This window comes from Pezoporus flaviventris, unplaced genomic scaffold, assembly GCF_033815535.1.
Source record: "Pezoporus flaviventris isolate CSIRO_AGI_PZ_B2104156 unplaced genomic scaffold, CSIRO_AGI_Pfla_v1 ptg000031l, whole genome shotgun sequence".
Taxonomy (NCBI): Eukaryota; Metazoa; Chordata; class Aves; order Psittaciformes; family Psittacidae; genus Pezoporus; species Pezoporus flaviventris.
The window spans coordinates 9,720,393-9,728,476 of NW_026892579.1; positions in this window are offsets into that span (position 1 = coordinate 9,720,393).

Genomic DNA, 8,084 nt, shown 5'->3' on the forward strand with positions numbered 1-8,084 from the left:
CAAAATTCCCTTTTTCCTGATTCAGAATGGTTTCTGGCTCATTAATGCTGCCTGTTTAGGGTAGGGAGGAGGAGCAGGAAGAGGAGAGGGGATTGAATATGGCTGCTCTTACCTCAGGCAAGTTTTGGTTTTGCTGCAGTGTAGGGACTATTGAGGGCTAAGCTAAGGATACATCAGGAGCCATAAAAATAAAGTACCTGGTAGTGGTGGAATTCATCATGTAGCTCTAAATGGCCCAAACAAAGAAGTGTACCATGTCCATGAGAAACAAGAAAAAGAGCTTCATGACGCCAAGTGATTGCAATGACGAACTCTCATTTAAAGTCTGTCTGCACAGTGAATTGCAAGGAGTTAAGGAAAAAATCCCGGCTAATTTGGGCCTTATGGGTGGCTTTGGCTAAGGACTGAGAAAGCCAGGAGCAGTTTCATCAATGCTGTAAGGTGGGCACACATGGAGAGATGCAACTGAGATGTTGCCTCTGTGCCTTTCACGCTCTCAGTCCAATCCTTGTGGAATTAAAATGTTGGAAGAGTTACTTGAATTGCTGAAGAGCTAGATCTCTTCAAGCAAGGCATCTACATTTTACCATGGTATTGCCATAGCATCATTAGCCTCTTTTCTTTGTGGAATCTTCTTTACTGTGATTTAGCTGGTAAAACTAAAGAGACAGTATTTGATTTCAGTTTCTTTTTTTAGTAGGAGCTAAGCTCCATTTCCAAAAATGACATGGCATAAAATACAATTCTGCAAAGTTTCTCAAATTTTACTTTTCTGGGGAGGGGGTGTCCAAATACTTGCCTTTTCTTAGCACAAATACAGAAATATTTAAATATTCACCTGGACCCACAAAAGCTGCAGCCCAACGCCTGTTCTTCTTCCCTTTCTGAAGGGTGCTGCTTTTGGGGAGCAGGAGGTGGGAAGGGGCAGACAGAGGTGGACTGAGGCCAGGGAAGGCTCATTACATGCCACGATGGTGGAGCCTTGAGCTCCCAGCTAAGCTCCTGCCTCCCAGCTATGCAAGCCACAGGGAATGTCAGACAGAGAAAGGAGACCTTATTTAGGGTTGACATTCGGGAGACTTTTCTTGTAGGATTACTACCACCTTTCAGTGTAGGTAGGATCCCTACTCCTTGCACAAAGTAGAGGGCTTTCCATAGTCTGCAGAGGCAGTAGCAATGAGTCAACTATCCTGAACATAGCATTGTAACTGCATTCCTGCATTCAAAAGAGATGTTTGTAGGACCTGTAAAAAAACAAAGATATTAAATATACATTACTTTTCTGGTCTAAATTTGCTGTCAGGGTTTTAAAAAACAATTATTTTTTATTTATTTATTTATTTTTAATGCTAGGGCACGATCAATGATTAATAAAATAACCTGGAGAGAAATGAAGTTACAGACCCATCTCTGACTGCCTTCTGTTGGTCTGGAACAAAAGCCAAAATCCAGCACATGTGTCTGAGCACTCAGAGGAGTGCTTGCAAAAGCCGTAGATGGTACATCTCTGTTGCCCTGTCAAGGGAAAACTGCAGCAGCAGAGCTATTAATTTCAGGCTGTTTTCTGTAGCCTGCATAGTGCTGTATTCTCCAGTGCAGAAAAGAAGGGAAACAGGTGCTCCATCTCCTCAGCATCTGGTTTGGATGACCACAATACACCAAACACCTGCACTTTGCAGTCCCGCCAAGCCTTGCCTGCTATTGTATTAGGCAGGACTGGCTGCCTATTGCAATAAAAGACATTGTTTATCAGTTGTACCAGAGGAGCGTGGGTTGTGAGGAGGGGACAGAACAAACAAACCTGGAAAAAAATCCCAACAAAACAACAAAACCCCAAACCACTAATAGGAAAGAAAATCTGTTCTGTAGCTTGAATGCTTCTGACCATGGAAAGTCTTTTATTATTTTCTTTTTCAGAGTCTGGAAAAGGGAGACCAGCCCTGTGGCAGGTTTTCCTGACTGAACAGACAGTTGGCACTTGCGTTAAGAGGGCTTTAGTATCAGGTATCAGGTTTTAGGACTTGAAGAGGAACTGCAGTTTCACATTTTAATACAGAACTGTTTTTACAGACTGTGCAGAGTTTTATCCATGTAGCTCTGACTATAAACATGATGATTCACATCTTACTAAGAATGGATTTAAGGCTATTATGATTAAAACTGAAACTTTGCCCAGAACCTTAGATACTGCAGTCTATTCTATTTTAGGTTTCCTCTTCAGGGCTGGCAAAGCCATCTCCTTGAATGTGAAACAACTGCTACATTCAGAAAACCGAGTCAAGGGCAGCACATTTTAGAAGATGCTGTAATGTGAGCTGTCCTAGCGAAGCCAGAGGCATCACTCACGTCCTTAAAATCACACACAGAATTTAGGATCTCTCTAAAGATGGTAGGTACTAAAACAAAGGATCAGTAGATGATCTATCTAGCCCTTGTGAAAGATGCTTCATTCAGGGACATTTTACTTCTTACCTGCAAAACCGGGATGGTGATGGCTCCTGAGTTTGCTTTTGTTTCAGCGGGAGGAGCACAGAGCCTTTGCGTTCCCCCAGGGGAAAGCCTTTCCAGAAGCGGGGGGCCCTTCCCTCGGCCGTGGCCAGGGTGCAGCCCCGGGCAGGGACCGCTCTCTGGCGCGACGACCGGGCGCCGGCTCCTCGGGGTCGGCCACCGGGACCGGGCTCGTCCCTTTGCCCCGAGCCCCAACTAGCGACAGTCCGGCGGAACTGCAGCAGCGCCGGGAGGCTGGAGCGAGAGTGGCAGACTTCAGGCGAGCTGGTGTCCGGCGGGGAAAAAACTCACCCAGCCCCCTTGAGCTGGGGTTGTTCCGCTGGCCTTAAAATGGCAGTGACATTGGGCCTGGATGCCAAGGAAGATAAGTATCTTATCTCTCTGCCTTTTGGAAAATGTTTCAGGGTGGAAGAATCATAATAATCAGAATCACAAAATCATAGAATGGTTTGGGTCAGAAGGGACCTTAAAGCTCACCCAGTTCCAACCCCTGCCATGGGCAGGGACACCTTCCACTAGACCAGGTTGCTCAAAGCCCCGTCCAGCCTGGCCTTGAACACTGCCAGGGATGGGGCAGCCACAGCTTCTCTGGGCAACCTGTGCCAATGTCTCACCACCCTCACAGTAAAGGATTTCTTCCTTACACCTAATCTAAATCTCCCCTCTTTCAGCCATTCTCCCTTGTCCTATCCCTACATGCCTTTGTAAAAGTCCATCTGCAGATTTCCTGTAGGCCTGCTTTAGGCACCGGAAGCTGCTCTGAGGTCTCCTTCGAGCCTTCTCTTCTCCAGGCTGAGCAAGCCCAAAATCTCTCTTCCGACTGGCATGAGGAGCACTCTGCTGGCAGAAAATACTTCTGTGGCATGGTGGATGTGACGATAAAAACAGGTAAAGAAAATCTGACAGTGCTTAATGCAAAAAGTAGAGCCATTAAGTACTCAGCTCGAGAACATAAAAGGACATCTGCAAGACAACATATGGAGCCCTGGATTTTGTTAGATAACAGCTTTTTTTCTTTCTGTCTGCAGTGATCTATCTAACTTCCCAATTTGCTACATCTCACACTTAAATGCCAGTGTTTAAGATCCACAAATATCCATTAAGATGAATGATGGCGTAAGACATAAAGCTGAAATAGGCTAAAACATAAAGTGGAAAAATGAGAATAGGTGAGAACTATTGTTAAACTCGTCAGAGGGCTGACATGTGGCACTCACTGCTGCACTCCATGGACATAGTTAAAGACAGAAACTCATGCTCAGAGAACTTTGGTGTTGCTACACCAGTGAAATTATACAAGAAAGGAAGTATTTTCAGTTTCTTGGGACTTCTTTTTTCTGTCTAAGCAGATGCATCTTCTCAGAGTCACTCTGTTTTTACAGTAACCACAATGACTAATTGCATATTTGGATAAAGAATGGGGAATCTTATTGCCAGCACATGAAGTGTCGTGAATTAGCCATCACTGAAATCAGTCCCAATCCTGGATTAAGTTATGCTCTTGTTGGCCCTTATATACAAATTATGAAATTTAAGGCTATGGAGATATATCTCCATATATTATATATGGAGAGAGAGAGAAAGAAAAGAAAAATATGAGAAGATGTACATTTAACTAGTAGAAGCTTGGATTTTAAGCTCATCAGTTTGCAGAATGCTCCTGATACTAAAGCTGTGATTGGAGGGTGGTAAATTTGAAACATCATTTTTCAAATTGGTTAAATGATGAGTTGCACTCAAAAAAGTTGTTAAACCAAGTTCTGATTGCTATGAATTGAGTACACTGGCTATCGTTTGTGCAGTCAGGAAAATCCAGTTCTTAGGAATGACCATTTATTCCTGGTAATGATTAAATAGGTTCCACAAGATCATTTGAAAAGTGGTTTGTTTAAATACCATTTATTTGCAGGCCATTAAGTCTCTAGAGTTCAAGGGTAGCAAGGGAGATAATGTCAAGGCTATGATATCACATCTCTATTTTATGACACCAACTGAGCCATAGATCATACTTTGTACATGATTTAAGTGTAGAGAAAATTCTATTCTATTAATCCATCTTATCCTTCGCCTTCTATCAAGACAGTTCATATTAAGAAGGAGGCTGGGAGGATAAGGAAGTTAAGACATGAGCCTTAAGCAATCTGTTTATCAAAAGCTAGTCACTGCGCTGTGAGATCTTTTCTGCAGTGAAATTTCTTGTCATGGTGCCATTATGATTCACCATCTTCTGAAAAACAGTTTTGTGTATTTGCTTAAAATCAATCACCTGCTATCTGGATATATTTGGGTGCTGTTTCAAGGCTCCAGAGGTACCACTGCTTGTTTGTCTAGTGAAAAGCAGAATGGGTGGAAGCCCAGCTCCACGGAAGTGGGTGGTAGAGCTCCAGTTGTATGAATCGAGGCCAGGATCTTTTTTCCCATGATATTCCCATAATGTGAATTAAAATAAAAATAAAATAAATGTGAAAGTAGGACACAGCACAGCTCTCCAAGATCATAAATTTGCACCATATCCTGCCATTCATACACAGGCACCAGTGCCTTTGAAATCACTGAGTCAATGGGAGATTTGCCTGACAAAGAATTACAGGATTACATCCTCAAATTGTTGAAGTTCCATGTGTGTAACTGAACCGAGTTTCCTTTGAAATGAAGACAAAAATGCTAGTAAGGTTAAAAAGTGAATCTGAATTTTGTATGTTTCTGAGTCTGTAGTTCTTGCCTTGGGTCTCATTTTCGGAACTATAGACTTGGATGTGACCCAAAACTTTTTCAGCACCTCATCATTATTAACTCAGTGTTTCTGCGTGAGCATAAATTTTCCAGTCCTCTCTGACTAGACAGGCAGACAAAGCTAAATCAGTCAGGGCATGTTTGACATATCTACTACAGCAAAGGAAGAAGACGGGAGGAGCTTTAAAACTGAGCATCAAGACACAAAGCAGTTAAAATGAATGCAGTTACCCTAACAGGGCAGTATCAGAGAATCAAATAAATTGATGCCTGATGAGAAATCTGTAGGAAGCAACAGTGGAAATACGATGTTTAAAAGCAATGGGATTTACTATAAAACAGTATTTGAGTTTACCAGAGGCCATGTGAACTAAACCAGCTGCTATGTATATGAATGATACTCATCTAAATAGATGGTTTACCATGGGTTCCATAGCTTGCCAGAATTTTACTGTGTTTATAGTTTCTCTGTGGTGGCCATATAATTTCTGACCAGAGCATCATACAGAGTCAACTTCAATGCACGAAAGAAAAGCTCACCACCAGCTACCTATTTCTGTCTCACAGTCATACATCAGCATCTGTTTCTTTTTCACCTTCATGTCTTGCCCAGATCTGGAGCACAAAGAGGTCTGACAACTTAGGCAATTGCACAGTGAGTCACCAGTTTAGGTGGGATTATGGCCTGAAACTCTCCCAGTTCCCACCAGTTTGCTGAAACTGCTGGGCTTTACAGCCTGCCCTTGGGACAAAGTATACGGAGCTGAATGGGGAGTGGGAGCAGCAGCTGGTGAAAAACCTGACAGATCTCTTTCAACACTTACTCTCTTTTTTGCAACTCTTGCCATTTAGATTTCCACTTGCTTAAAGGTGCCTTTATCTGAGAAGAAAACAAAGCCTTACATGTCCATTAAGAAAAGGCCTCTGTGCTTGTCGTGTTCCAGCTCTAGCAAGGACATGCTTTCTATCAGGGAAATGACTCCTGCCTCAGCCCAATCCTCATACCTAATGGGTAGCCACAGGCTTGCCCATGAATATGTGTGAACACACACTACCTGGATTCAGCCAGTGAACTTTGTTTGGTGACTACTGTTCAACTCTTCCAGGCATGTTTTTTATACCGCAAGCTCCCTGCTGGCTGCCAGAAGGCAGCCCTCCTTCTGAAGAAAGCCATTGAGATCCCTTTAGAGGTTTTTTAGTTCTTTTTTTCCGGACAACTCACTTCTCTGCTCTGGTCCCACGAAAGCCTCCAGGTAGCGGAGAGTATGGAGTGGAAAGGAATGATTGGGTTATGTGCCTAACCAATCTAAACCAAATTTGTTAGGTCTGGAGAGATCTCAGAGGGTATGGAGGATAGAGTAAAGAAAATAAAGCCTATTTGCACCAGTTACAAGAAATCAATGTGGCATAAGTTCTGTGATTCTCAGAGTTCAACCCTCGTGAAGCATCAGAGAGTTCACATGGGAGACAGCAATAGTGAATGAATGCTCCTCTTGTGTGTAAAGCTTCAAGCAAAACTCACACCTTATTAGATGCCAGAGAACCCAACCACAAGACAATTCCTCGCAGACCAGGCTCCATTGGCTCTGCTGTTCACAGACCTACTCATTTCTTTTTACTCTTTGATAAAATCTGGTGGTTTAATGCAGCTTAACCTCTATGCAGTGGATGAGTGAAAAGGAACCAAGTTATTGGAGTATTTTCTGCTCTCGCATAATGAAGTGCAGTAATTCCTGCAGAGGAGTCAGGACTGGTGACCCTACGTGTCAGGCTGCTACACCAGCAGTTTAGGAAAGACCCTGATAGGACTCCCCCCCCCCCCCCCCCCCCTTTGTTTTCACCTATTTCTAACCTGTCTGTGTCAGATTTGCAGTACTCGTTCCCTTGTTTCAGTTTGAAAGCAACACAAGTTCTTTAAGAGGGGAGATTTCATGAAAGAAATAAACCAGGTTGATCATGATGGTCAATATTATGAAAATACAGGCTTGCCCTGGGGTCTGGTGTTTGGTCAGGTCTAACAAAAAAAGACCATATTTTTTTCACCATCCCCTGTGGGAAACAATTCCACAAGGAATTATGGATCTTACTGTAAAGAGATTTTTCTGCTGCTTATTCCTTTTGTTTGTTTGTTTTTGTTTTTGACACACATATCTGCACTACCTAAATTTCTCAATTATTAGAAATGGTCCCCCTTTTAGAAATATGTTTAATACCTCTGATCTAAATCTGCTGTTATAAATTCATCCTTTCTGACTCCACATAATTTTTCATACAGTTTTATCCAACTATGGTATGAATCTTTTGGTTATCAGGGAAAGGAACAATTTCTATGACATCTATCTGTGCCAAATATTGTTTTGGTCCTCTCTTGTGACCCTATTCTTTCAAAATCATATTTAATATTTTGTTCATAAAAGCTGGCCAAAAATGGTAATGGTGTTTCATGGTCATTTTGGAGAAGACACAGTGACTAATTTCAGACCTTTTGCTGATTGAATTTTAGAAAGGACTCAGTTCAGGATTTTCTTTCTGTTGACTCCTCTCTTTTCCATCTCATGACTTTTTTCCAGAGACCTGAAAAAGAAAAAAGGCTAGAAAGGGAAGAAAACTTGTTGAATTATTTATTTATAGTGTTGTTGCCCCTTCCTAACTCAGAGAGACTCAGTTCAGAAGCTATACTAGAATCTTCTTTTTCCCCACAGAAGTAATTATTACACCAGATCTTTAAAACTAGTTTATTATTCTCCATGCTTACTTAGAAAACCTTTCACAAGTCCAAACTATTTTTCTCCCTAGTTTCTGCAGCCCTCTCCTCTCAGACCTTCCTGACATTCACCTTGCCC